The sequence below is a fragment of the Epinephelus lanceolatus genome, chromosome 7 (genome assembly GCF_041903045.1).
Source record: "Epinephelus lanceolatus isolate andai-2023 chromosome 7, ASM4190304v1, whole genome shotgun sequence".
NCBI classification, from domain to species: Eukaryota; Metazoa; Chordata; class Actinopteri; order Perciformes; family Serranidae; genus Epinephelus; species Epinephelus lanceolatus.
The window spans coordinates 47,415,065-47,442,452 of record NC_135740.1 but is presented as its reverse complement, the minus strand read 5'-3'; the positions used below and the strand labels follow the sequence as shown (position 1 = coordinate 47,442,452).

Genomic DNA, 27,388 nt, shown 5'->3' with positions numbered 1-27,388 from the left:
TTAATGACTCTGACTCTTCACCTCTGAGCAGCAGCGGTCCGTCCCTGCTAGACTCTGCTGGTTCAGAGTCAGGCTGCAGGTTGGACCTCAGTACTCGGGGACATTAGTCCCACAGGTCAGACCGCATCAGCAGCTGAACCGCTCTAATGAGACAGAGACAGGTTTTGATCTGATCAGAACAAGACGACTCTAATCGATCACTTTCACTTCTTATCATCAGCCTCTGACATCACTGCTGTGTGCTCACAGCTGATTGGATGTTTCCTTTTGAATAAACCCAGGTAAGAACACAGACAGAGCTGAACTTTACCGAACTGTTGATTCCTTTATAAGATGCCGTGTGAAGGAACCGTCCCAGCGAACGCCTCTGCAGGACTGTACCTTCAGACCAGCCCTCTGGGTGATGTCGGGGGGGCTGTGGGGGGTCAGGGGGTCGGGGGAGGGCGCAGCCTGCAGCCTAACCTCTGTCACACCCTCAGCATGAAGCTGGAACGCTGAAGCTTTAACTGGAGCTGACTGATTATATTGGGCTGAGTTAACAACCTGAGCTGCTCTGCTGCAGAGACACTTAACCCCGTCAGGACCGCAGGGCGCTCTGATGACACTCTGAGAACAGCGCCGGGGGGTCGGACTGTAATTAACACTAACTCAACATTCAGAGAACAAAATGAGCTTCATCACACTGATCTAATGTTTGAGGTCTGACAGTGAACTCTGATGATTTACATGCAGTTCCTGTGTCCTGTCAGATCTGCTGTGACACAAAACACTGAGTCACAACATGCTGCAGTCCAGGATACACTATAATGTGTGGATGTGTGATATGGTCTGTTCTTTATTGTGCTGATGAAGCCTGTTTGCCACCAGACACAAAAACCCACCGACATCTGGCTTCTGCCGTTAGTGTGAAAGGTTACAATCCTCATTCTCTCCCAAGACAAATGACTCTGCAGCAGTCACAGGGATTTATCTGCTCCAGCTCCATTGAACACACTAATTTTAGCCACTTTGTCACCTCAGCAACAAACTTCATCCGTCTCTGTCTGAGAGGATCAAACTTTGATCCAAATTAGTCTTCACTGAGTCAAATGAGCGACTGAATCAGTAACAGATAATAAAACAAATAACCAGCGTGACATGTTCAGTGACCTCCAGCTGCTTCCTGCTGTTTGCTGAGCTGTTTTCTGGCCTGTCCGTGACGTCAAACATGACACAGCAGGACAAAAAAAAAAAGAAAAGAAAAAGAAACACGTCTCCACAGTTCTGATCTACTGGGGATGGAAAAGAGTCTATCGCCGATTTTTTAAAACTAGTTTCTCGCTTTTTTATTACATGTTTACAACATTTCAGTTTCAGCAGCTGTTGATTCAATGAACACTTATTATTATTTGCTTTGGTTCAGTGGGCTCAGTGCATTCAATATAACTGTGTTTAACACAAACAGATAATCTGCAAAGTCTCTTCCCAAACATCAGCCAGGACTGCCCCTTCCAAATCCGCCTCCCAAATAGTTTTGAGGTCCCGAGGGCAGAGAGAGACCTTTTAACTAGTTGTTGGACAGATGCACCTACATACAGGTCCCTCAAGGTCTTTACTCCCAAACTGGCCCAGATGAAAAAGGTGCTGTTCAGCAAAGATGTGCTGCTCTAGACCAGAGTGTGTGCAGGCCAACATGGCTTCTAAATTAAACCCAAAATCACATTTGTCATATAAACAGAGGAAAGAGGAGGTGGATGCAAAAAGGCCTTCAGTGCTACTGAATGAGGAGAATTAGCCTCGATAACTAACCAAGTAGGAAGAAGCACAATATCTTCATATCGAAGCCAGTCATTTAAGTTTCTTATGTTTGTGCCCAGTGATAACAAAGAATATTCGGTAGCACTGCTCCACCCAATGTGTTCGGCCTCTTTCCTTTTTATTCTAGAACATTCCAAGATAAGACTTCCTACTCTGCAGAGGAAAGTGAGGGAGAGTGAGATTTGTAAATGTGGGAAAATATTCATCTTGAGTCTTGTATGATTTTCATAAGCAAAGAGACAAAATCTTTCTTCTAACGTGTTGGCCACATACACACCAACATAAACAAAGGCAGACTTGGAGGTGTTGAATGGCACATTTTGGAGTGGGTACTCGTCAGCAGGCTGACTGAGCAGGAACATCTGACTCATGGTGAGATTCAGTTTATATCCAGAGCTCCTACTGAAGGTGTCTAAGACTGAGAGCAGTGTGGGATGCAGTCTGATAAATCAGATGTGTTTTCCTGCATTTAAAACCCCACATAGACTGTACATGACAGTTCTCATGGAAAACAGGTATTATGTTCTTAACATGCATGTTGTCATGTGACACTTCACAGCAGACCTCAGTGAGCTGTGCGATGGTTCAGTGACTTTATATCAGTCTGACTTTTTACTGTTTTTCACTAACATGCTGTTTTTTTTCTTACCAACTACAAACTGGAGTTTTTTATAAGTTTACTTCATCAAAGGTTATAAAAAAACATATTAACTGACATCTGAAGCGTTGTGTCTCAGTGAAGTGGCTCCACCCGACCCTAAAACTTTTACTGTCACAACATCTGTTAAAGTCGTGTTGGAGCACCGAGTGTGAGTGCTCGTAAAGATCCAGTGAAGTCACAGAAACGTTCTGAGGAGGATTTAACGTCAGTGTGGGGAAACACAGACAGATTTAAAACTGCAATTAGACTGGACACAATTTGTCTAAATCCCTTTATGTTAATTTAGAAAAATAAATGTGTCAACAGCTGCAGAGACACAGTCACACTGTTAGTAGTTATACTGTGAGTTCCTCTTTATAAAACTGAACTGTTCTGTCCTACAGTCGACGTGCTGCAGTTCTCTGGGCCTCTGCTCTCAGAGCTGCAGGTCATGAAGGGTGGAGGGTTGAGTGGAGGGGTCGGGGGGGTCCATTAAAGTTAAACTGCCGCCCCACACTCACACTGACACACCCAGAGGGTCACTCAGGCCTTAAAGCAAATACCATAATTACAGGGAGGATCAGAGATGCTCAGCAGTGATCCTGTTAACTGTCAGTCCTTCAGACGCTTCGATCAGACCTGACTGTGGGATCAATGTGTGTGTGTGTGCATTATGGTGCATTTCATTTACTGAGCCCTTCGTCTCTCTTTTAGAAGATTATTTCCAGTCTAATCTCACTGGTTCCTGTGAGAGAGTCTGCAGCCCACTCACTCAAAGAACAACTGAGGCCATAAAACAGTCAGCACAGAGCTGCAGGGACCAACAGCCTAACTGCACTGTGGGTAATATCCATCTATCCTTTATGACGGCCACTTCCATCCATCCTCTGAGTCTAGACTTTATCTCCACACCGCCGTTAACGAGTCTCAGCTTTTGTCAAACTGCCCATTAGATCATTGAAACAGCTCTCAGTGCAGTCTGAATGGTTCAACATGACCCACTGTGATATCTCTGCTCCCAAAAACTTCATCCTACTTCAACAAGTTGACAGATTTCTCTCTCGCTCATTAAAACCAATTCATGTGTCTTAAAGTCAAATGGCAGCGCGGGCTGGGGCAGCTCTCAGGTCAGGAGTTTCACACTGTTTACGAAACAACCACCTGTGTGTCGCCTTCATCACAGAAATGAATCAGTCAGGTTGGCGTTCATCCATCACTTCCTCCATTTCACACGAGCCTCACAATCTGGCCTCAGTGACAGTGACAGGACCGCCACACAGCTCCCGACCCAACTCAATTCTCTACCTGTCGCTGAGGTGCTGGTGCTTCAAAAACATGATTGAGCAATTTGACTCCTCACAGAGGAAATCAGCTCTGAGCGAAGGGAGGGACGGGAACTCGCCGGCGTGCGTTGACATGTGTCTGTACTGCTGCTCCTCAGCTCTCCTCCCTCCCACATGCAAACGCTCCGAGCTAAAACTGTCAGAGACGGAGGCTTACCAATCTTTTATTAAACCACACACACTGCTATTTTTTTCTCTGAATAAATCCCTAAATTAATTGATCAACTCTTAAATATCAGATTTGTCTGTGGCAACAGTTGGTGTTTAAACACATGACAAATCATCAGAGGGCCTCACACACACACACTCTAACCGCAGGATGATTATCTATGAGGCTAAAAAGTTTGCAGCGTTTATCTGCTACAGGACAACCTCTTCCTCTGAGAGTCTTCCTCTGTTTACACACACGCCTGTGCAGTGTTTGGTGAGATTAAAACTAAATACAGGCGTTACGCTCCGCAGTCACCAGCAGCGAGAGGCGGAGTGAAGCAGCGTGCACGTTGAGCAACACAGAAAACTCACCTGAGGTCCCGTCAGGCGACTCCTGCAGGAATCTCTGCTCTCCCCTCACACTGCAGCAACTTTAACAATCCTCTGACAGGACGAGGACGGCCGCTGTACTCCCATCATGCTTTGGTGTTAAATCCATGTGGAGAAGCAGAAAACATACGCACGCACGCACACACACACACACACACACACACACACACACACACAGAGCTGTAGGAGGGTGTTTCGACTGACGGTAACTTCAACCTGAGCGCCTTCAGAGGCTCTGAACCAGAGAGCTGCTGAGACACCTCAACACTCCCTCAGGACTCCATCTCCACCCACTTCACACACTCTGTCCCTCCTCCCTGTGAGACACACACACACACACACACACACACACACCTTCCATTTGCCCAGATTGTGGGCTGTGCTCCCCCCTCTATCGCCTGCAGGCTCAGGCCTTTGGGTCTCTGCCAGGACAAGAGCTTCTAGGGTGAGTCCATGTGTATGAGTGTGTGTGTGTGTGTGTGTGTGTGTGTGTGTGTGTTGATACTGTACATCTCTGCATTATGTTCAGTTACTTATTCTGATTTAATTCAGACATTTTTCCTCAAAAAAACTTTACTTATTTTATTTATCAACTTATCTTAATTTAAATTGTTATTCTTTTATATTTTAATTACAATGGTGTTTTTTGTATCTATTTTAACGTAAATGAATGTATCTATATTCATTTTAATTTATATGGTCATTTTTTTGTTTCTTTTTTCATTTAAATTGTTATTTTTTATTCATTTCAATTTAAATTGTATTTCAATTTTACTTAAATGGTTGCATCTGTCATTTTACAGCTGATATTAAAATATTAAAATAAAAATTGCCAGAATTACACCATGTATCACAGTCAGAAACTGTAAAAACAGAAATTATCGTTTTGATTTTCAAACTGACCACCTCTGGTGCCGAGCAACAATGAACAGTAAGACCGCTCCCCGAGAAACAGACATCAGGATTCCAAAGGAAAAAAAGGAAACTTACTCAGAGGGGAAGGTGAGGAGCCCCCAAAGACTATTCATGCAGAGGGCTGAGAATTTGGTGCTACGCCCCTGGGTGTGACCATGTGACCCTCCCGGGTAACGACCCCTCTGTCGGTGTCTCTGTTAAGCAGTAATGTAGACTAAAGCAGAGTACAGCAGACTAAAGCAAAGTAATGCAGAGTAATGCAGAGTAAAGCAGAGTAATTTAGAGTAATGCAGAGTAAAGCAGAATAATGCAGAGTAATGCAGAGTAACGCAGAGTAATGTAGAGTAATGCAGAGTAAAGCAGAGTAATGTAGAGTAAAGCAGAATAAAGCAGAGTACAGCAGAGTAAAGCAAGGTAATGCAGAGTAAAGCAGAATAATGCAGAGTAGAGCAGAGTAAAGCAGAGTAATGTAGAGTAAAGCAGAATAATGCAGAATAATGCAGAGTAATGCAGAGTAATGTAGAGTAATGCAGAGTAAAGCAGAGTAATGCAGAGTAATGCAGAGTAATGCAGAGTAAAGCAGAATAATGCAGAGTAAAGCAGAGTAATGCAGAGTACAGCAGAATAATGCAGAATAATGCAGAGTAACGCAGAGTAATGTAGAGTAATGCAGAGCAATGTAGAGTAAAGCAGAATAATGCAGAGTAATGCAGAGTAAAGCAGAGTAATGTAGAGTAAAGCAGAGTAAAGCAGAGTAATGTAGAGTAAAGCAGAGTAAAGCAGAGTAATGTAGAGTAAAGCAGAGTAAAGCAGAGTAATGCAGAGTAAAGCAGAGTAAAGCAAGGTAATGCAGAGTAAAGCAGAATAATGCAGAGTAAAGCAGAGTAATGTAGAGTAAAGCAGAGTAAAGCAGAGCAATGTAGAGTAAAGCAGAATAATGCAGAGTAAAGCAGAGTAAAGCAAGGTAATGCAGAGTAAAGCAGAATAATGCAGAGTAAAGCAGAGTAAAGCAGAGTAATGTAGAGTAAAGCAGAGTAAAGCAGAGTAATGTAGAGTAAAGCAGAGTAAAGCAGAGTAATGCAGAGTAAAGCAGAGTAAAGCAGAGTAATGTAGAGTAAAGCAGAATAATGCAGAGTAAAGCAGAGTAATGTAGAGTAAAGCAGAATAATGCAGAGTAAAGCAGAGTAATGCAGAGTAACGCAGAGTAAAGCAGAGTAAAGCAGAGTAATGTAGAGTAAAGCAGAGTAAAGCAGAGTAATGCAGAGTAATGTAGAGTAAAGCAGAGTAATGTAGAGTAAAGCAGAGTAAAGCAGAGTAATGCAGAGTAATGTAGAGTAAAGCAGAGTAATGTAGAGTAATGCAGAGTAAAGCAGAGTAATGCAGAGTAAAGCAGAGTAATGCAGAGTAAAGCAGAGTAAAGCAGAGTAATGTAGAGTAAAGCAGAATAATGCAGAGTAATGCAGAGTAAAGCAGAGTAATGTAGAGTAAAGCAGAATAATGCAGAGTAAAGCAGAGTAAAGCAGAGTAAAGCAGAATAATGCAGAATAATGCAGAGTAACGCAGAGTAATGTAGAGTAATGCAGAGTAAAGCAGAGTAATGCAGAGTAAAGCAGAGTAATGCAGAGTAATGCAGAATAATGCAGAGTAAAGCAGAGTAATGCAGAGTACAACAGAATAATGCAGAGTAATGCAGAGTAAAGCAGAATAATGCAGAGTAAAGCAGAGTAATGCAGAGTAAAGCAGAATAATGCAGAGTAAAGCAGAGTAATGCAGAGTACAGCAGAATAATGCAGAATAATGCAGAGTAACGCAGAGTAATGTAGAGTAATGCAGAGCAATGTAGAGTAAAGCAGAATAATGCAGAGTAATGCAGAGTAAAGCAGAGTAAAGCAGAGTAATGCAGAGTAAGCATTAGCATTAGCTGCTGCAGCAGGAACTCATCAGTCTTTGTGTTGCTGTTGTGTCAACACTCAGATGAACTGAGAGCATTCAGCTTCTCTAACTGCTGCCTCAGGACAGTAATCTGATTACAAACTACAGGGAGAAGATCTGATCTACTTCATGTGACTGAATTAAGAGGCTGGAGTTAGTAAAGAATGATAAAGCTGAGGCTCAGCTCACAGACGGCTGAAGGAACAACGATCTAAAAGTCAGTTAATAAGTGAGACTTCAGATTCCAGCAGGGGGTCAGTACAGAGACATGATGAAGAGGGGATTCATTCCTGTGATTAATACAGGAATGAATCCCCTCTTCAAGAATAACAGAAGAAGAAGAAGAAGAAGAAGAAGCTCAAAACAAGAGTCAATAACAACAGTAAAAAAAAGCTTTTTGGCATTGGCAGAGAATATCTGGCATTTTTTTCATGGGCACAACCCACATACTGAGCTCTGTTGCTCATCCCACAAATACATGCTCTTTACAAGTGTGACACAGTTTAAAAGGGAAATAAACAGGCTTCCTAACGGTATAAGATTTATTGCCAAGAAGCTTCGTTACAACAAATAAATAATCTACCAAACACACATACCTTACTTTTTGTGCTTAGTTTATGTTTACGGACTCCCAGGACACCTCTGTGTTCTTCTAATGGTTTAAATCATTTCAAATCACCTGATCATATATATCCCTCTCTGTATGAGGTTCATTAATACTGAAGAAAGATGAACGGTCGCAGGAAGGAGGACTACAGCTGCTCTGACATGTCTGTCCTCTGCTCTCATGGTAAATCTAACAGCAGCACTGAAAGATGAACGAACTGTGAACATCTCTTTGTTTCTTTGCTCCTCCTGCTTCATGTAAAAATACCTGCACACACTGATCTACAGTGAGTTTAACGTGTGTGTATGTGTGTGTGTGTGTGTGTGTGTATGTGTGTGTGACAGCAGCATGTTGACCTTTGCCCTGATAACACGTCTGTGTGAAACATGTTACTGTCTCTTTAAAGGTGAACAGAAGGTGAGCAGAAGATTCCCCCGAGGCGTCAGGATGAGGTGGAGCTGAGGACACAGAGGACATCCTCTGGAAAACTGCCACCATGATCCCCATACCAAAAAGCCCCGACCCACAGAACTCAACCACTACTGCCCCATTGCCCTCACATGCATCCCGATGAAGTGCCCGGAGAAGCTGATCCTCAACACCATCATGCCCTTTGTCACCCTGCAACTGGACCCCCACCAATTCACCTAAAAGGCCAGGAGGGGAACAGAGGATGCTGTCGCCTCCCTTCTCCACACCCTCCTCCAGCACCTTGACTCACCAGGACACTTTGCCAGAATCCTCTTCATCGAATTCAGCTTTGCCTTCAACACCATACAGCAGCACCTGATGATCCAGAAGCTCCATCACCTCAACATACCCCCCCGGCTCATCCATCTCACACACACCTTCCTCAGTGACAGACCCCAAGCTGTGCAGGTTGGCTCAACCACATCACCCACACTCACCACCAACACCGGAGCACCGCAAGGCTTTGTACTAAGCCCCTTTCTCTACACACTCTACACCATTGACTGCACCAGCCCATCACCCACCACCACCTACCTCAAATACTCAGACATCACAGCCATTCTTGCTCTCCTCTCGCACAATAACTCCACTCTGGACTACCACAACACCATCACACACTTCACCTGGTGGTGTGAGGATAACCACCTCCCCCTCAATGTAGCTAAAACCCAGGAACTTATTATCAGCCCCCCATCACCTCAGCACCCCATAACCATCAATCAGTCTAAATTGTCAATAGTTTCAAGTACCTCGACATTGCAGTGGACAATAAGCCCAATTTTGACCAACACACAACCGGCATCCACAAAAGAAGCCACCAAAGACTATCTGCCATCTGTAAACTCAAAGGACTTCATGTTGCACCCCATCTCCTCCTCTTCCTGTATCAGAGCATTATCCAGCCTGTTCTACTGTACTGTTCCACCTGCTTCTTCAACATCCTGTCTGTCAAAAACCGCTCCAAACTCATATCCATAACTAACAAGGCTAGCAAGATAATCGGTCTCCCCACACCCAACCTCACAGACATGAACTCAAAGACCATTGCACACATCGCATTCTCAATAGAACAGGACACTACCCACCCACTCAACCACCACCTCATCCCACTACCCTCCAGACATAGATACAGGACAATGCGCTGCAGGAAGGCTCGTCTATCCAGAAGCCTAATCCCGTCAGCCACAGCGGCATTGAACAATAGATCCCGCAAGAAACTGAGGTGAAGTCTGTAATGTTGTTTCTGTCTCTGTCCAAATGTCCTGTGCAGTGTGTGTATGTGTATGTGCAATGATGTCTGTTCTGTTCTGTTTGTCGGTCAAACTGTTGTGGAAAAGAATTTCCCCTCTTGGGACAATAAAGTCTAAAGTCTGAAGTCACATGGACCTGTGGGGACAGAGATGGAAGAGGAGGACAGATGGAGTTAAGACAGAGGAAGGACACATGGACCTGTGGGGACAGAGATGGAGGAGGAGGACAGATGGAGTTAAGACAGAGGGGGGGTGATGGAGTAAATGGAGTAAAGATGTAAAGATGGAGGTCAATGGAAGAAAAGAGAGAAACATGAGGAGGTGGAGAGTTAACAAGGGAAGAAAAAAGAAGCTGTGTGAGAGAAGATAGAAAAGGGAGGATGATGAAGGTGCAAAAACTGAGAAGAGGGGGACTGTCAGGAATGTAAGGAGGAGGAGGAGGAGGAGGAGGAGGAGGAGGAGGAGGAGGAAGAGGGACAGAGAGGAAACAGAAAGCAGTGACATTAATTATAAAATGTATGAACGATACAAAGAGATGGACCTAGCGGTGCAGGAAGAAGAGGAGGAGGAGGAGGAGGAAGTGGAGGAGGAGGAGGAGGAGGAGCAGGAGGAGGGGATGGAGGAGGGTCAGTCCAGAAATAAACACCAACAGAAGGTGGGCACTGAGCCACCGTCAGCAGGTGAAGCTGAGAGGAGAGGAGAGCCTGGAGGAAGAGAGCTCACATCCACCTGACGTAACCTGCTGCTACCTCACACAGCTCCATCTACGCTGCTCCATCTACGCTGCTCCATCTATACTCATCTATACTGCTCCATCTATGCTGCTCCATCTATACTCATCTATGCTGCTCCATCTACGCTGCTCCATCTATACTCACCTATACTGCTCCATCTATGCTGCTCCATCTATACTCACCTATACTGCTCCATCTATGCTGCTCCATCTATACTCACCTATACTGCTCCATCTATGCTGCTCCATCTATACTCACCTATACTGCTCCATCTATGCTGCTCCATCTATACTCACCTATACTGCTCCATCTATGCTGCTCCATCTATACTGCTCCATCTATGCTGCTCCATCTATACTGCTCCATCTATACTCATCTATACTGCTCCATCTACACTCATCTATACTGCTCCATCTATACTCATCTATACTGCTCCATCTATGCTGCTCCATCTATACTCATCTATACTGCTCCATCTATGCTGCTCCATCTATACTGCTCCATCTATGCTGCTCCATCTATACTCATCTATGCTGCTCCATCTACGCTGCTCCATCTATGCTGCTCCATCTATACTCACCTATACTGCTCCATCTATACTTACCTATACTGCCCCATCTATACTGCTCCATCTATACTTACCTATACTGCCCCATCTATGCTGCTCCATCTATGCTGCTCCATCTATACTCACCTATACTGCTCCATCTACGCTGCTCCATCTATACTCACCTATACTGCTCCATCTATGCTGCTCCATCTATACTGCTCCATCTATGCTGCTCCATCTATGCTGCTCCATCTATACTCACCTATACTGCTCCATCTACGCTGCTCCATCTATACTCATCTATACTGCTCCATCTACGCTGCTCCATCTATACTCATCTATGCTGCTCCATCTACGCTGCTCCATCTATACTGCTCCATCTACGCTGCTCCATCTATACTCATCTATACTGCTCCATCTATGCTGCTCCATCTATACTCATCTATGCTGCTCCATCTACGCTGCTCCATCTATGCTGCTCCATCTATACTCACCTATACTGCTCCATCTATACTCACCTATACTGCCCCATCTATGCTGCTCCATCTATACTGCTCCTTCTATACTGCTCCATCTATACTCACCTATACTGCTCCATCTATACTCACCTATACTGCTCCATCTATACTCACCTATACTGCCCCATCTATGCTGCTCCATCTATGCTGCTCCATCTATACTGCTCCATCTATACTGCTCCTTCTATACTGCTCCATCTATACTGCTCCATCTATACTCATCTATACTGCTCCATCTATGCTGCTCCATCTATACTCATCTATGCTGCTCCATCTATGCTGCTCCATCTATACTCACCTATACTGCTCCATCTATACTCACCTATACTGCCCCATCTATGCTGCTCTATCTATACTGCTCCTTCTATACTGCTCCTTCTATACTGCTCCATCTATACTGCTCCTTCTATACTGCTCCTTCTATACTGCTCCATCTATACTGCTCCTTCTATACTCACCTATACTGCTCCATCTATACTCACCTATACTGCTCCATCTATGCTGCTCCATCTATGCTGCTCCATCTATACTCACCTATACTGCTCCATCTACGCTGCTCCATCTATACTCATCTATACTGCTCCATCTACGCTGCTCCATCTATACTGCTCCATCTATACTCATCTATGCTGCTCCATCTACGCTGCTCCATCTATACTGCTCCATCTACGCTGCTCCATCTATACTCATCTATACTGCTCCATCTATACTCATCTATACTGCTCCATCTATGCTGCTCCATCTATACTCATCTATGCTGCTCCATCTACGCTGCTCCATCTATGCTGCTCCATCTATACTCACCTATACTGCTCCATCTATACTCACCTATACTGCCCCATCTATGCTGCTCCATCTATACTGCTCCTTCTATACTGCTCCTTCTATACTGCTCCATCTATACTCACCTATACTGCTCCATCTATACTCACCTATACTGCTCCATCTATACTCACCTATACTGCCCCATCTATGCTGCTCCATCTATGCTGCTCCATCTATACTGCTCCATCTATACTGCTCCTTCTATACTGCTCCATCTATACTGCTCCATCTATACTCATCTATACTGCTCCATCTATGCTGCTCCATCTATACTCATCTATGCTGCTCCATCTATGCTGCTCCATCTATACTCACCTATACTGCTCCATCTATACTCACCTATACTGCCCCATCTATGCTGCTCCATCTATACTGCTCCTTCTATACTGCTCCTTCTATACTGCTCCATCTATACTGCTCCTTCTATACTGCTCCTTCTATACTGCTCCTTCTATACTCACCTATACTGCTCCATCTATACTCACCTATACTGCCCCATCTATGCTGCTCCATCTATACTGCTCCTTCTATACTGCTCCTTCTATACTGCTCCATCTACACTGCTCCTTCTATACTGCTCCATCTATACTCACCTATACTGCTCCATCTATACTCACCTATACTGCTCCATCTATACTCACCTATACTGCCCCATCTATGCTGCTCCATCTATGCTGCTCCATCTATACTGCTCCATCTATACTGCTCCATCTATACTGCTCCTTCTATACTGCTCCATCTATACTCATCTATACTGCTCCATCTATACTGCTCCTTCTATACTGCTCCTTCTATACTGCTCCATCTATACTCATCTATACTGCTCCATCTATACTGCTCCATCTATACTGCTCCTTCTATACTGCTCCATCTATACTCATCTATACTGCTCCATCTATACTGCTCCATCTATACTGCTCCATCTATACTGCTCCTTCTATACTGCTCCATCTATACTCATCTATACTGCTCCATCTATACTGCTCCATCTATGCTGCTCCATCTATACTCATCTATACTGCTCCATCTATGCTGCTCCATCTATACTGCTCCTTCTATACTGCTCCATCTATACTCATCTATACTGCTCCATCTATACTGCTCCATCTATGCTGCTCCATCTATACTCATCTATACTGCTCCATCTATACTGCTCCATCTATACTGCTCCATCTATACTCACCTATACTGCTCCATCTTTACTCACCTATACTGCCCCATCTATGCTGCTCCATCTATACTCATCTATACTGCTCCATCTATACTGCTCCTTCTATACTGCTCCATCTATACTGCTCCTTCTATACTGCTCCATCTATACTGCTCCTTCTATACTGCTCCATCTATACTCATCTATACTGCTCCATCTATGCTGCTCCATCTATACTCACCTATACTGCTCCATCTACGCTGCTCCATCTATACTCACCTATACTGCTCCATCTATGCTGCTCCATCTATACTGCTCCATCTATGCTGCTCCATCTATACTCATCTATACTGCTCCATCTACGCTGCTCCATCTATACTGCTCCATCTATACTCATCTATGCTGCTCCATCTACGCTGCTCCATCTACGCTGCTCCATCTATACTCATCTATACTGCTCCATCTATGCTGCTCCATCTATACTCATCTATACTGCTCCATCTACGCTGCTCCATCTATACTGCTCCATCTATACTCATCTATGCTGCTCCATCTACGCTGCTCCATCTACGCTGCTCCATCTATACTCATCTATACTGCTCCATCTATACTCATCTATGCTGCTCCATCTACGCTGCTCCATCTATGCTGCTCCATCTATACTCACCTATACTGCTCCATCTATACTCACCTATACTGCCCCATCTATGCTGCTCCATCTATACTGCTCCTTCTATACTGCTCCTTCTATACTGCTCCATCTATACTGCTCCTTCTATACTGCTCCATCTATACTCATCTATACTGCTCCATCTATACTCACCTATACTGCTCCATCTATACTCACCTATACTGCTCCATCTATACTCACCTATACTGCCCCATCTATGCTGCTCCATCTATACTGCTCCATCTATACTGCTCCTTCTATACTGCTCCATCTATACTGCTCCTTCTATACTGCTCCATCTATACTGCTCCATCTATACTGCTCCTTCTATACTGCTCCATCTATACTCATCTATACTGCTCCATCTATGCTGCTCCATCTATACTCATCTATACTGCTCCATCTATGCTGCTCCATCTATACTCATCTATGCTGCTCCATCTATACTCACCTATACTGCTCCATCTATACTGCTCCATCCATGCTGCTCCATCTATACTGCTCCATCTATGCTGCTCCATCTATGCTGCTCCATCTATACTCATCTATACTGCTCCATCTATACTGCTCCATCTATGCTGCTCCATCTATACTGCTCCATCTATGCTGCTCCATCTATGCTGCTCCATCTATACTCATCTATACTGCTCCATCTATACTGCTCCATCTATGCTGCTCCATCTATACTGCTCCATCTATGCTGCTCCATCTATGCTGCTCCATCTATACTCATCTATACTGCTCCATCTATACTGCTCCATCTATGCTGCTCCATCTATACTGCTCCATCTATGCTGCTCCATCTATGCTGCTCCATCTATACTCATCTATACTGCTCCATCTATACTGCTCCATCTATGCTGCTCCATCTATACTGCTCCATCTATGCTGCTCCATCTATGCTGCTCCATCTATACTGCTCCATCTATGCTGCTCCATCTATGCTGCTCCATCTATACTGCTCCATCTATGCTGCTCCATCTATGCTGCTCCATCTATACTGCTCCATCTATGCTGCTCCATCCACATTGAGGGTCAGTCAGTCTTCTGTCCTGACTGGAACAGGTCAACACCACCCAGTATATGTCCCGTCCTGTTCTTCGTCCTCCATCATGGTTTTTCAGTGTTCATCAGTCACGAATATTCAGGAAGCTCAGGAACATTTACAGGAAACAGAACGAGTCCATCAGAGAACAGGAAGCTCAGGAACATTTACAGGAAACAGAACAAGTCCATCAGTGAACAGGAAGCTCAGGAACATTTACAGGAAACAGAACGAGTCCATCAGTGAACAGGAAGCTCAGGAACATTTACAGGAAACAGAACGAGTCCATCAGAGAACAGGAAGCTCAGGAACATTTACAGGAAACAGAACGAGTCCATCAGTGAACAGGAAGCTCAGGAACATTTACAGGAAACAGAACGAGTCCATCAGAGAACAGGAAGCTCAGGAACATTTACAGGAAACAGAACGAGTCCATCAGTGAACAGGAAGCTCAGGAACATTTACAGGAAACAGAACAAGTCCATCAGTGAACAGGAAGCTCAGGAACATTTACAGGAAACAGAACGAGTCCATCAGAGAACAGGAAGCTCAGGAACATTTACAGGAAACAGAACGAGTCCATCAGAGAACAGGAAGCTCAGGAACATTTACAGGAAACAGATCATAAAGTGTTTCAGGAAGAAATTCGTCCTAAACGGAGAAAGGTTTCAGAGCTGCATATTTGGTCCCACTTTAATAAAGTGTTTGTGTTTCACACTCTGAACCTTCAAAACGTTTCTTTCCTGTCTGAGCTGTTTGAACTTGACTGAACATGTGAGCAAGTTAATTAAAGGCATTTATTCAGACACTTAAACACTCACTCTGCCACATTTAATATTTAACACTTTAAAGCTTCGGTTGGAAACTTTTATCAAATCTGTTATATTCACTGAAGGTCGTGAGACAGATCAACTGTGAAAACATGTCCTTCCTCCTCTTCCTCCTCTTCCTCCCTCCTCTAATGTTGCTCACTACAGTCAGACCGCAGCATGGTCAGAAACAACCAATCACAGCTGAGGAGTCTGTAACGCAGCAGCTGTCAGTCACTTCTTGAGCTTCAGTGAAAAGGTCAAAGGAGGCAGCAGGTCGGGGTCAAATATGAGTCAAGATTCTGTTTCTGCAGCAATGATTTTTCCCCTCACGTGTTTTCAGAAACAGATTTTAGTGTTCAGTGGCTGTAACAAGAGAAAGTTTGTCACTGGACCGCCATCTTGGAAATAGTCATCAAAGTGCCAAGCCCCGCCCACCAGCCAGACCAACACTCTCATTTTACAGCCAACCATCTTCTGTCCTGTACAGACCTGTTTCCACTGAGCGCTTCAGTTCATTTTTTCTGTCTCTACAATGGAAAGTTGTGGATGGTACCAACAGAACTGATTAATACGGTCTGCTGTAACACACACACACACATATATACACACACACACACACACACACACGTGAAAGTCACAGTTTCACATCTCGACTCTGAAACAATCTGAACCTTAAATCCGTCGTCAGTATCTTTGTAAGCTGCAGCAGGTTCAGCTTCTATAACTCTGTCAGTCAGTGGACTCAGATTTGTTTCGCTTTGTCCCAACAATCCTTTAATACACAGGGTGGGTTCAGATTTAATCTCCTCATTAGACTCTGATGAGTGATTAAAGTTAATCATGTTTTTATAGCATCTGTCAGATTCTCAGAGTCACACCTGGATCTCACCTGTACATACAAGATGTCACTTTCTGTTCCTGAGGAAGAACAGATGATATGAAAATAAAGATAATGAGCAAACAGATGCACCAGAGGAAAGTGACTAATTACACTTAATTATTATTTTAATTTGATTTGGAGAGTTTTCATTTGATTTTGGTTTGAACAGTCGGGGCTGTTTTTAATGCTCTGTTCAGAACAGTGTGGTTTCAGTTTAACACTGAAAATATAATTATTACCTCCGCCAAGGAGGTTATGTTTTCACCTGCGTTAGTCTGTTTGTCTGCAACATAAAGGTGTGTTCACACCGGACCTGTTTTTTTTTTTTGCTAGCGACGAGTTTACATACAAAGTCAATGCAAACGGGCAATTGAGTGTATATTCGCCCGGGAGAAAAATCGCTCGGGCTCCGAGTGACAGCGACACAGTGACAGAGCGATTTTTCGCTTGTCGCTTGAGATGAAAAATCTCATCTGGAGCGGTATTTTGCTGGGTCCTGTCACTTGCAGCTCAACGCTGATTGGCTGCCGGAATCCCGGGGGGGTGTTTGACTGTCATGACATGTCAGCTTCATTGAAAGTATAGCTGCAAATTAAAAGCAACAATAGATGTAAAAACACACAGACACAATACATCTGTGATCAGTCCCCTAATTTAATTTGAACAATTTTTTTAATCTTCTCCAATTTGTCGTTTTATTTTATGGAAGTGATCAATGTAAGTGCACTTGTCCTAGAGCCGCCACGACGGTTTTTATAATGCAAATAACTCTGTTTAGATAAAACCTACAAGCTTCTCTTCCTATGACTTTTACTAAAAATGTGTCTTGTATGTTTTCTGAAGCCTTTAAGGTACAAAAATGAAACACACTACACTTCTGAGCATTTATACCACCGACCGAAATTATGCATTTTGATACAAACAGGACATATTGCAAAACCCTGTAAAAGTACACCAAAGCATACATTTTCGTTTCCAAATATTTATTTGAAAACGAAACCATTCATATTGTCAGTAAAAAAACAGTTTGTTGATAATAAAAAACGAATGTAATCTCAACAGTGACTGCGCCAGCCGGTGGGACTGCGGCGCTTGGAGGGGCGCTGTAATCCTGGCGGTCCCAGTGTAAAGCACCATGGACAGCGCCAATGCATCTATCGCTGTAGCTCAGAGGCTCTGATGCCTGAGTCAGAGCACATGAGCGGAGTTGGAGCTGGAGTTGCCTCAGCCATAGGTTATTGGCAGGAAGAAAAACGGCTGCTGACAAAACTGTCACTGTCAACTGCCTCCAAGCGCCGCAATGATCTGCCAGACCATCATATGTAACTTCATTGTTTATGCTGCCCGTGTGCTCAGAAGCACACAATGAATGCATTTTTGAGTAATTTCTGAGAAGTTATGATAAAATAAAAAAAAAGTATTACAGACTATAGAATAGGACTGACAACCTCTCCAATGTCTCATGTCAATTAATTAACACTATTTGTCGGCTTTTTATAATGCCTTTTTTTTTTTTTTTTTGCTGCTGCGCCGTGTGTCCAGTTGAAAGTGGTGATTTGCTAAATACATTCTACAATAATTAATTAGATTAACTTTTGGTCTATGATATTGTTGGCTAAATTACACATTTTAATGAAAAATACTTAAGAACTAAAAGAAATAAACATTAGTGGAAACTTTTTTTTTATTGATACTCCTCCTCTCTGACATACTAACAACACACTCACACACACACACACACACACACTGAACATGCGACTGAATGAATGAATGAACATTGGAAGCGGTTCAGCCGCAGTCCCGCCGGCTGGCGCAGTCACTGTTGAGATTACATTCGTTTTTATTATTAACAAAATGTTTTTTACTGACAGTATGAATGGTTTTGTTTTCAAATAAATATTTGGAAACGAAACTGTATGCTTTGGTGTGCTTTTACAGAGTTTTGCAATATGTATAGCCACCTGTAGGGCCTATGTATCAAAATGTATAACTTTCAGCGGTCGGCGGTATAAATGCTCAGAAGTGTAGTGTGTTTCATTTTTGTAACTTATAGGCTTCAGAAAACATACAAGACACATTTTTAGTAAAAGTCAGGAAGAGAAGCTTGTAGGTTTTATCTAAACAGAGTTATTTGCATTATAAAAACCGTCGTGGCGGCTCTAGGACAAGTGCACTTACATTGATCACTTCCATAAAATAAAACGACAAATTGGAGAAGATTAAAAAAATTGTTCAAATTAAATTAGGGGACTGATCACAGATGTATTGTGTCTGTGTATTTTACATCTATTGTTGCTTTTAATTTGCAGCTATACTTTTAATGAAGCTGACATGTCATGACAGTCAAGAAACCATTTTTAGAAACCTGCAGCTGGAGCGACTCATCATCAGAGTGGACGCAGGGTCGGCTCTGAGTCCTGTTCACGTTCCACCCTGTCGCCTGCACGCCGACGGACAGTGAAAGGAAAACTGTCGCCACGTGTTCAGTAATGGACTGAGGCCACAGAGCCGTGACAAGTCATCAGCTGGCCTTTTGAAAACATGTCAGTGTGTCCATCAACAAGTTCACTTCTTTACTCTGCGCACACAGAAGTGACGACGACTCGAGGCCGCCAGAAGGACTCAGTAAATAACCTGAACTGTGTCACAAAACAAAATGTGAACTGCGACATGACGTCACGGCACCGAGCGGATCAAAGAGACGGTCAGAAGTCTGTGAGATTCTGGAGATGATTTTGTCTTTAAAGTGATATTTAATTAGTGACAGGATGATATTGTGTCTTCAGTCAGAGGCTCCCACAGCCTCCTGAACACTGAGCCCTGTGACAGCTGGACTGTAAACTCTCAGGAGATGCAGACTGATAAAGATCAGAGACATGTTAACCTGGATTCCTCCGAACAAAAGCATATCGAGATGTTTAAAGTGCGTGTCCTCCGTCTTTTTAAAATTCCACTACACGATTTTTTCACTGCGCAAATAAACTGAGATAAAAAGAAATGATTAAAGACAACAGACTCATTTCAGCAACTCTCAACAACACCTCATCAGTCCTGAAATAAAAATCAACTCTGATCAAACCAGTAAAGTCTTATAAGACAGTTTTCTGACAGCAGTGTGTGAATCCTGTCTGCAGGGTTTGTCCCTCATATTTCTGTCATCTCCCCCTCCTCCTGCAGGTTGTAAAGTACGAACCCCCATCGAGGTGGGTTTGATTTACAGTGTTTGACCCCCCCACACTTAACGCCTGCCCCGAGCGGCTGATAATGATCATACAGGCGGCAGCAGGCTGACGTGTTTCTCCAACATGAAGAGGAAACAGAGCCGCCATCATTCATGGACAGTCTGAGTGTCGCTGTTGGTTCATGTTCTGCTCGACCTGCCGACTGATTTAAGACTCATAATAATATTTTACCTGTTTAAATGAACAGTGTGTTTGATTCAGGAGGATAAGTGGCTCCTGCTGGGAGGAATTCCTTCAGTGTTCATTGTTCAGGAGCTGAATTATCCTCAGAGGCCTCTTCCTCTCAGAAACACACACACCAGCTGATTTACACCAAGAAACACTCTGAGGAAACACTGAGGAAACACTGAGGAAACACTCTGAGGAAACACTCTGAGGAAACACTGAGGAAACACTGAGGAAACACTCTGAGGAAACACTGAGGGAACACTGAGGAAACACTGAGGAAACACTCTGAGGAAACACTGAGGAAACACTGAGGAAACACTCTGAGGAAACACTGAGGAAACACTCTGAGGAAACACTGAGGAAACACTGAGGAAACTCTGAGGAAACACTCTGAGGAAACTCTGAGGAAACACTCTGAGGAAACACTGAGGAAACACTCTGAGGAAACACTCTGAGGAAACACTGTGGAAACACTGAGGAAACACACTGAGGAAACACTGAGGGAACACTCTGAGGAAACACTGAGGAAACACTGAGGAAACACTCTGAGGAAACACTGAGGAAACACTCTGAGGAAACACTGAGGGAACACTGAGGGAACACTGAGGAAACACTGAGGAAACACACTGAGGAAACACTGAGGAAACACACTGAGGAAACACTGAGGTAACACTGAGGAAACACTCTGAGGAAACACTGAGGAAATACACTGAGGAAACACTGAGGAAACACTGAGGAAACACTGAGGAAACTCTGAGGAAACACTCTGAGGAAACACTGAGGGAACACTGAGGAAACACACTGAGGAAACACTCTGAGGAAACACTCTGAGGAAACACTGAGGGAACACACTGAGGAAACACTGAGGAAACACTCTGAGGAAACACTGAGGAAACACTCTGAGGAAACACTGAGGAAACACTCTGAGGAAACACTGAGGGAACACTGAGGAAACACTCTGAGGGAACACTGAGGAAACACTCTGAGGAAACACTCTGAGGAAACACTGAGGAAACACTGAGGAAACACACTGAGGAAACACTGAGGAAACACTCTGAGGAAACACTCTGAGGAAACACTGAGGAAACACTGAGGAAACACACTGAGGAAACACTGAGGAAACACTCTGAGGAAACACTGAGGAAACACACTGAGGAAACACTGAGGAAACACTCTGAGGAAACACTGAGGAAACACTGAGGAAACACTGAGGAAACACTCTGAGGAAACACTGAGGAAATACACTGAGGAAACACTGAGGAAATACACTGAGGAAACACTGAGGAAACACTGAGGAAACACTCTGAGGAAACACTGAGGAAACACTGAGGAAACACTCTGAGGAAACACTGAGGAAACACTCTGAGGAAACACTGAGGAAACACTGAGGAAACTCTGAGGAAACACTCTGAGGAAACTCTGAGGAAACACTCTGAGGAAACACTGAGGAAACACTCTGAAGAAACACTGAGGAAACACTGAGGAAACACTGAGGAAACACTCTGAGGAAACACTGAGGAAACACTGAGGAAACTCTGAGGAAACACTCTGAGGAAACACTGAGGAAACACTCTGAGGAAACACTGAGGAAACACTGAGGAAACTCTGAGGAAACACACTGAGGAAACACTGAGGAAACACTCTGAGGAAACACTGAGGAAACACTCTGAAGAAACACTGAGGAAACACTGAGGAAACACTGAGGAAACACTCTGAGGAAACACTGAGGAAACACTCTGAGGAAACACTGAGGAAACACTGAGGAAACACTCTGAGGAAACACTCTGAGGATGTTTTTTTCTTATCCTGCACAATGAATGAATGAATGAATGAATATTACAGACACTGAACAGTGTTTCATGTCTCCGTCACCTTGAGAGTATACGTGTATAACATGATGTTAATTCATCTACAGAAGAGACTTGATGATGATCACTGACATTAGGAGGGAAAATAATGGATATATCGATATCAGTTATCGGCCAAATAAGTTGTTATATATCGGCCAAAGATCCAATATTGTGCCTCCCTGGTGATTAAACACTAAAGCAAACAGACTGATTAGATTATATACACGTTAAATCTGAGACACTGGAGCTTTAACTGACAGTTTATTGGCCTCATAGTGTTAATGTTCTAATGTTAATGTATTCCGTTCTGTCTAGTTTTAACAAGTGAAACGTTAATATAGTTTTTCTCATGTTTAGTTTAAGCCCAACAGGAGAAGCTGAAATACCAGATAATGGAGAAATGTCTTTGGTGAACATGTAGGGGAGGAGTCAGAGGGCAGAGCGCAGAACTTTTTAGTTTAGTTTCATTTCTCTCAGTATGTCTGACCTGCAGCACCTGAATATCCAACATGTCCCAACAGCCCTGCTCTTCTTACATTTTACCCGTTTCTTTTTTAAGACAGTTAAAGGAGCTCTGTGGGACACTCAGAGGGTCGGAGTTGTCTGCACACAGTGCTGACAGAGCTAATGGTGTTAACCACAGAGGAACCGGGGGGGGGGGTGTGCTACGCCTTCACAATGATGCTGTCCAGTAAGTTCAGTAAAGTGAATTTCAACTGAGTCACTGACACTGGTTAACATCAGAGAGTAACTCCGACCTAATTTTACACTGTTAATGTGTGGTTATGTTTAGGCACAAAAACACCTAGTTACGGTTTGGAAAAGATGTTTTAGCTTAAAAATACTCAGTTTTGGTGTCACAGTCTCCACTGGAAACACAGTGATGTCTCAGGTGTCAGTGAAGATGTCACACCACCCACCATCCCCTCCACCTGCAGATGACGGTCAGCTCAGATACTACGTCATGTTAGAAACACTGATACAACACGTATGAAATGAACAAATGGATCTGTGGTTTGCAGAAATACACAATGCAAACATTTGTTGCTGCCTCTACATGTGCAGGAAGGACATCAACATCATCGAGCAACTTTTATGTCAGAGCCATTTCTAGCAAGTCCTATTTTCCTATTATTTTTGGGTCACTCTAATGCACCACCTGACCTGGAACCTTTGATTAAAGGCAGGTGTGCTGAGGTGAGCGTGGAGCGTGGAAGACGCCACGTTGTGTTTTTGGTTGTGTTTAGTTTTTATTGTCTGATGAAGTCATTTAATACCAAACCATCTGAACTTTGTTTTTGGAAAAGCCTGATTGTTTATTTGAGGAATGTTTGCTCCTGGATCATTGAACAGTGAGTTAAACTAAAGTTCATCATGTCTCCTGTTCTGGCGTCTGTTTTGTAACTTATTTGGAAGCTGCAATAACTTAAAGCTACATTTACTTTTCACACCTCACTGTATTTTACACACACACACATATATTCATGCACAGTGTGAAAGGACAAACGTTTCCTCTGTCGGTACATGTGTCTGACATCTGTTTACTGTTTGTACCACGTGGTGCGTTCATGTTCTGCTGCTGCGACATTTAAATTCTCCCTCAGGGATCAGTAAAGTATCGACCTGAAACTTCAAACAGTGTGTGTGTGCAGAAACAGAAGGAATGAGTCAGGAGAACGAAAGAAGGAAAGAAAAGAGGGGAGTGACTGAGGGACGGACGGAGGCATGCTGGGACACATTACTGAGGTGGTTCCTCCAAACAGGAACACTGAGTGTTCAGTGGAGGAAAGGTTACACAGGAAATTCATTCATTCACCTGTGCAAATATGTTTATGCACACACACACACACACACCTCCAAAGAAATGCATTTTCTCACTGCTGATATTTGCATATATATTTGTCTCTATGTTTCTTTTATGGAGCGTTTATTTGTGCTGCATCAGTGTGTGTGTGTGTGTGTGTGTGTGTGTGTGTGTGTGTGTGGCTGTTAAACATGTCAGTGTGTTATACAGCTGTAATCATCTCCAAACTGAACGGATGATGTCTGATAAAAATTCAGTCATCAATATTTACACGTGTCATCATGTGTGGGCTCTGAGGTGCAGTCTGAGTTAACATGTGCACACGCGGGGGGAAATATGTCATGAGTGTTGGCATGTTTGTTCTGGGAGCCAGCCCGTTTAATCACAGTGTTCCTGCTGTTGGTCACTGGTGACAGCTGGGAACGCCGGGTGAAATGGAAATGAGAGTTAGAGACGATAAATAAAACTTACATCAGTATGATGAAGCTCCGTTTGTGCTCGTCTTCACAACATCATGACATCATCGTCCTCAGACGTCTCCTGTAAAGACCCAGACACCAAACTGACTTCTGAGAACTAGCGGCGATGAAGTCCCCCCTGCTGCGTTGCCTCACGTCGTCGTGTCTCGACCCAAAACTTGCACCTGAACACACCACAAACACTAGAGCTGACGACCAATCAGCTCGTCCGAAACAGGAAGATGCTAGTTAGCCAGTTAGCACATTAACAACACAATCAAATGTGAAAACAACGACACAGACCATCAGGAAACATCTCTGATCAGCTGTGTCTCAGTTCAGGCGCCGCAGCCTCTGAAGGTCACGACCTTCATGGTCGACATCGGCCACGTCCTCTGAAGACGCATCAGCCAAACTGAACAGTGTTTGAAATGTGACAGTCTGGTCAGCGGAGGATTTCCTGGTTGTGTCACCAGTTGTTCTCACCCCGACCCGCTGGCGTTCCTGTTACCTAGCAACCAGCTGTGCTTGATGAAAGAAGGAGTCAGTCAGTAAGTCAGTTAGCCCTGAGTCATGGACCCACAGACTGGTGTTATAAATATTTATAATTTAATTCTTGAGGAGATGATTCAAGATGTCTGATATATTTCAGGCTGATGGAGCGTTTTCAGGCAAACTTGAGCTAACGTAATGCTAACAACAGTTAGCCATTAGCTAGTTAACTTAAAGCATCTCTTACCTTTCCTGCATTTCACACAGCACTTAGAAAAAATTTGAACATCCACAACTCCACCTCCCTCCAAAGGCCTACTCCCCCCTCCTCCATTACGTCCTCATTACATCTATGATAGACGTAGGCGTTGGCATGGTAACATTAGATACACAGAGGAGGAGAGCGAGTGTAACGTTACAACCAAGACAGTCAAACACAACCCCGGAGTTTTAAAACTCAACCAGTCAGTGATGACTGATGAGTTTTAGAATAAGGTTACAGTGCTAACGTTAGATAGTAGCGTTAACGTTACTATTAAGTGGAAATCCTCGTGGGGAACAGACAGGACGCTCGGCCAATCATTGCATTCGGTCCGAATGCAATGATTGGCCGAAGTTTTCTTAGAACCATAGGCCCGTTTCCACTGCAGGAACTTCAGGGTAATTTTATGGGGCCGGGGCCGTTGGTGCGTGTCTCCACTGCAGGAACCACCCCCGAAGGACAGAGTTCCGGAACTTTTACGGGGGCTAAACAAGTCCCTGCCTCGGGGTAGGTACTCAGAACGGCCCCGAAAGACTCCTGGCTGGGGCTTGGGGATTACTTGGTGCTGATTGGATATACTCAAGGAGGGATGCGACGTGAACAGAAAGCTACAAAATAGCTTTTTAATTACTTTACAGGAACCCTCCTCATCTCTCAGTGGAGACACGGCGGTTGAGAGGGCCGAGCGAGAGGACGTTCCTGTAGTAGTTCCTGCCCCCCAAATAGTACCAGGAACCTCTTCAGTGGAAACGGGACTCATATGAGAACGGTATAATTATGAGTTTTTACTTCTGGTGGAATTCACTTACATTTCAGTGTGCCATCAGCTTATTAATAACATTTTAACCTAAACAAAGAAAAGCGTAAAATTTCCAGAAAGATAAGCGTCGCTTTAACTTAATATTTAATCATCACCGGAGCGCAATGCATCTTGGGACAGGCTGGGCCACGAAGGATTAATCGGATGCATCCTCCAGATTCTGGGACAGAAGGCTGCATTTCTCTGCTGCATCTGAAGGAGCCTTTTAAATGGGGCGGCCTTGGTCGTGCTGATGTGACGCAGCCGGTCTTCAGACGCAGCCTCCGAAGGCTGCAGCTCTGAACTGAGACACAGTGTCTTCATTTCTCTGAAAAACATGGGAGGAAGGTACTGAGCTACAACAGAAGAAATGACCCAAAAAAGTTGCAAGAAATTAGTAAACAGTTAAGGCCTCTACACATGATCAGCTGTAAAACCGCTTTGCGCTGGCTGTCCCATTGTTTGTCTATGGAGAGGGCGGCAACGCCTGACAAAGTGGCACCGCTACCCTTGGCGTCGCGCACCGCTTGGATTTTCTGCCCGAGCGCTGCGCTCAGAGCTGAAATTATTTGAACGTTGACCGAGTTTACCTCTGACCTCTGTGCCGCACCTGGCGGTGAGCAAAGCATGTTGTTCTTATCATGTGAAGGCCGCTTTAGTGTGGGAATCATCAGAGGATCCATGATATGATATTATCACCATACTCAGTCATGATGCTGATGGTGCTGATCTGTTCTGTACGACATCTATTGCACGTCTGTCCGTCCTGGAAGAGGGATCCCTCCTCAGTTGCTCTTCCTGAGGTTTCTACCGTTTTTTTTTCCCCGTTAAAGGGTTTTTTTTGGGGAGTTTTTCCTGATCAGCTGTGAGGGTCATAAGGACAGAGGGATGTCGTATGCTGTAAAGCCCTGTGAGGCAAATTGTGATTTGTGATATTGGGCTTTATAAATAAAATTGAATTGAATTGAATTGAATGATATAAAACACCGTCCCTGCAGCTCTGTTGGGCCGAACTGAATAAAAAGACGTGTTGGATGGAAGAGTCCATGGAAACAGAGTTCTGCTTCGTACAGACTGAATCACAGGTCAGACAGTAAAACACGCAGTGCTTTATAAACGGACCACTGACTGTGATCAGCTCTTTTTATTAAAGTCTGTTTGAGCTCTCCTGCTCACCAATGACCAGACAGACAGAGGAGAGCAAACTGTCCTCACAGAGTCAGTGGAATATTTCCTGTCTAACAGACAATGATGCATTTGTGTCCATCGGGTGTTATCATGTCCTCGCTGCGGCCTTGTCCTCCTCCACATCACTACTAAAAAGTATTTTTATTTTACTTATCACCAGCCCAGCCTTCAGCCACCTGCGCACACACACACACACACACACACACACACACACACACACAGTTACAGTTTGAGTTCACAGAGAAGATTCAAATGTTCCTCAGTGGACACAGTTTGTTTCCTTCTCCTCAGGTTTGAAGGTTTCTGAATTAAAATGACTCCCAGTTCATTGTCATGTCATTTTCAGGGGAGGGAGAGTTCTTCTCAGGTGAAGCGAGGCTCTGAGGACCAGTGTCAGGCTCGTTACTCTGATCATGTCATCATGTATTTCTCATTACTTGTTAATC

The 27,388-nt window shown here is 43.9% G+C and overlaps 1 protein-coding gene across 1 annotated transcript in view; it reads right to left on the bottom strand.

Annotated features, from left to right (window-relative positions):
* fat2 (FAT atypical cadherin 2) overlaps window positions 1-4,592 on the bottom strand; it is a 125,372-nt gene extending 120,780 nt beyond the window's left edge. The window contains exon 1 of the mRNA XM_033619522.2: window positions 4,303-4,592. The gene's annotated coding sequence lies outside the window, so the exon portion shown is untranslated. The remainder of the gene's footprint in view (window positions 1-4,302) is intronic.
* Window positions 4,593-27,388: the final 22,796 nt, after the last annotated feature.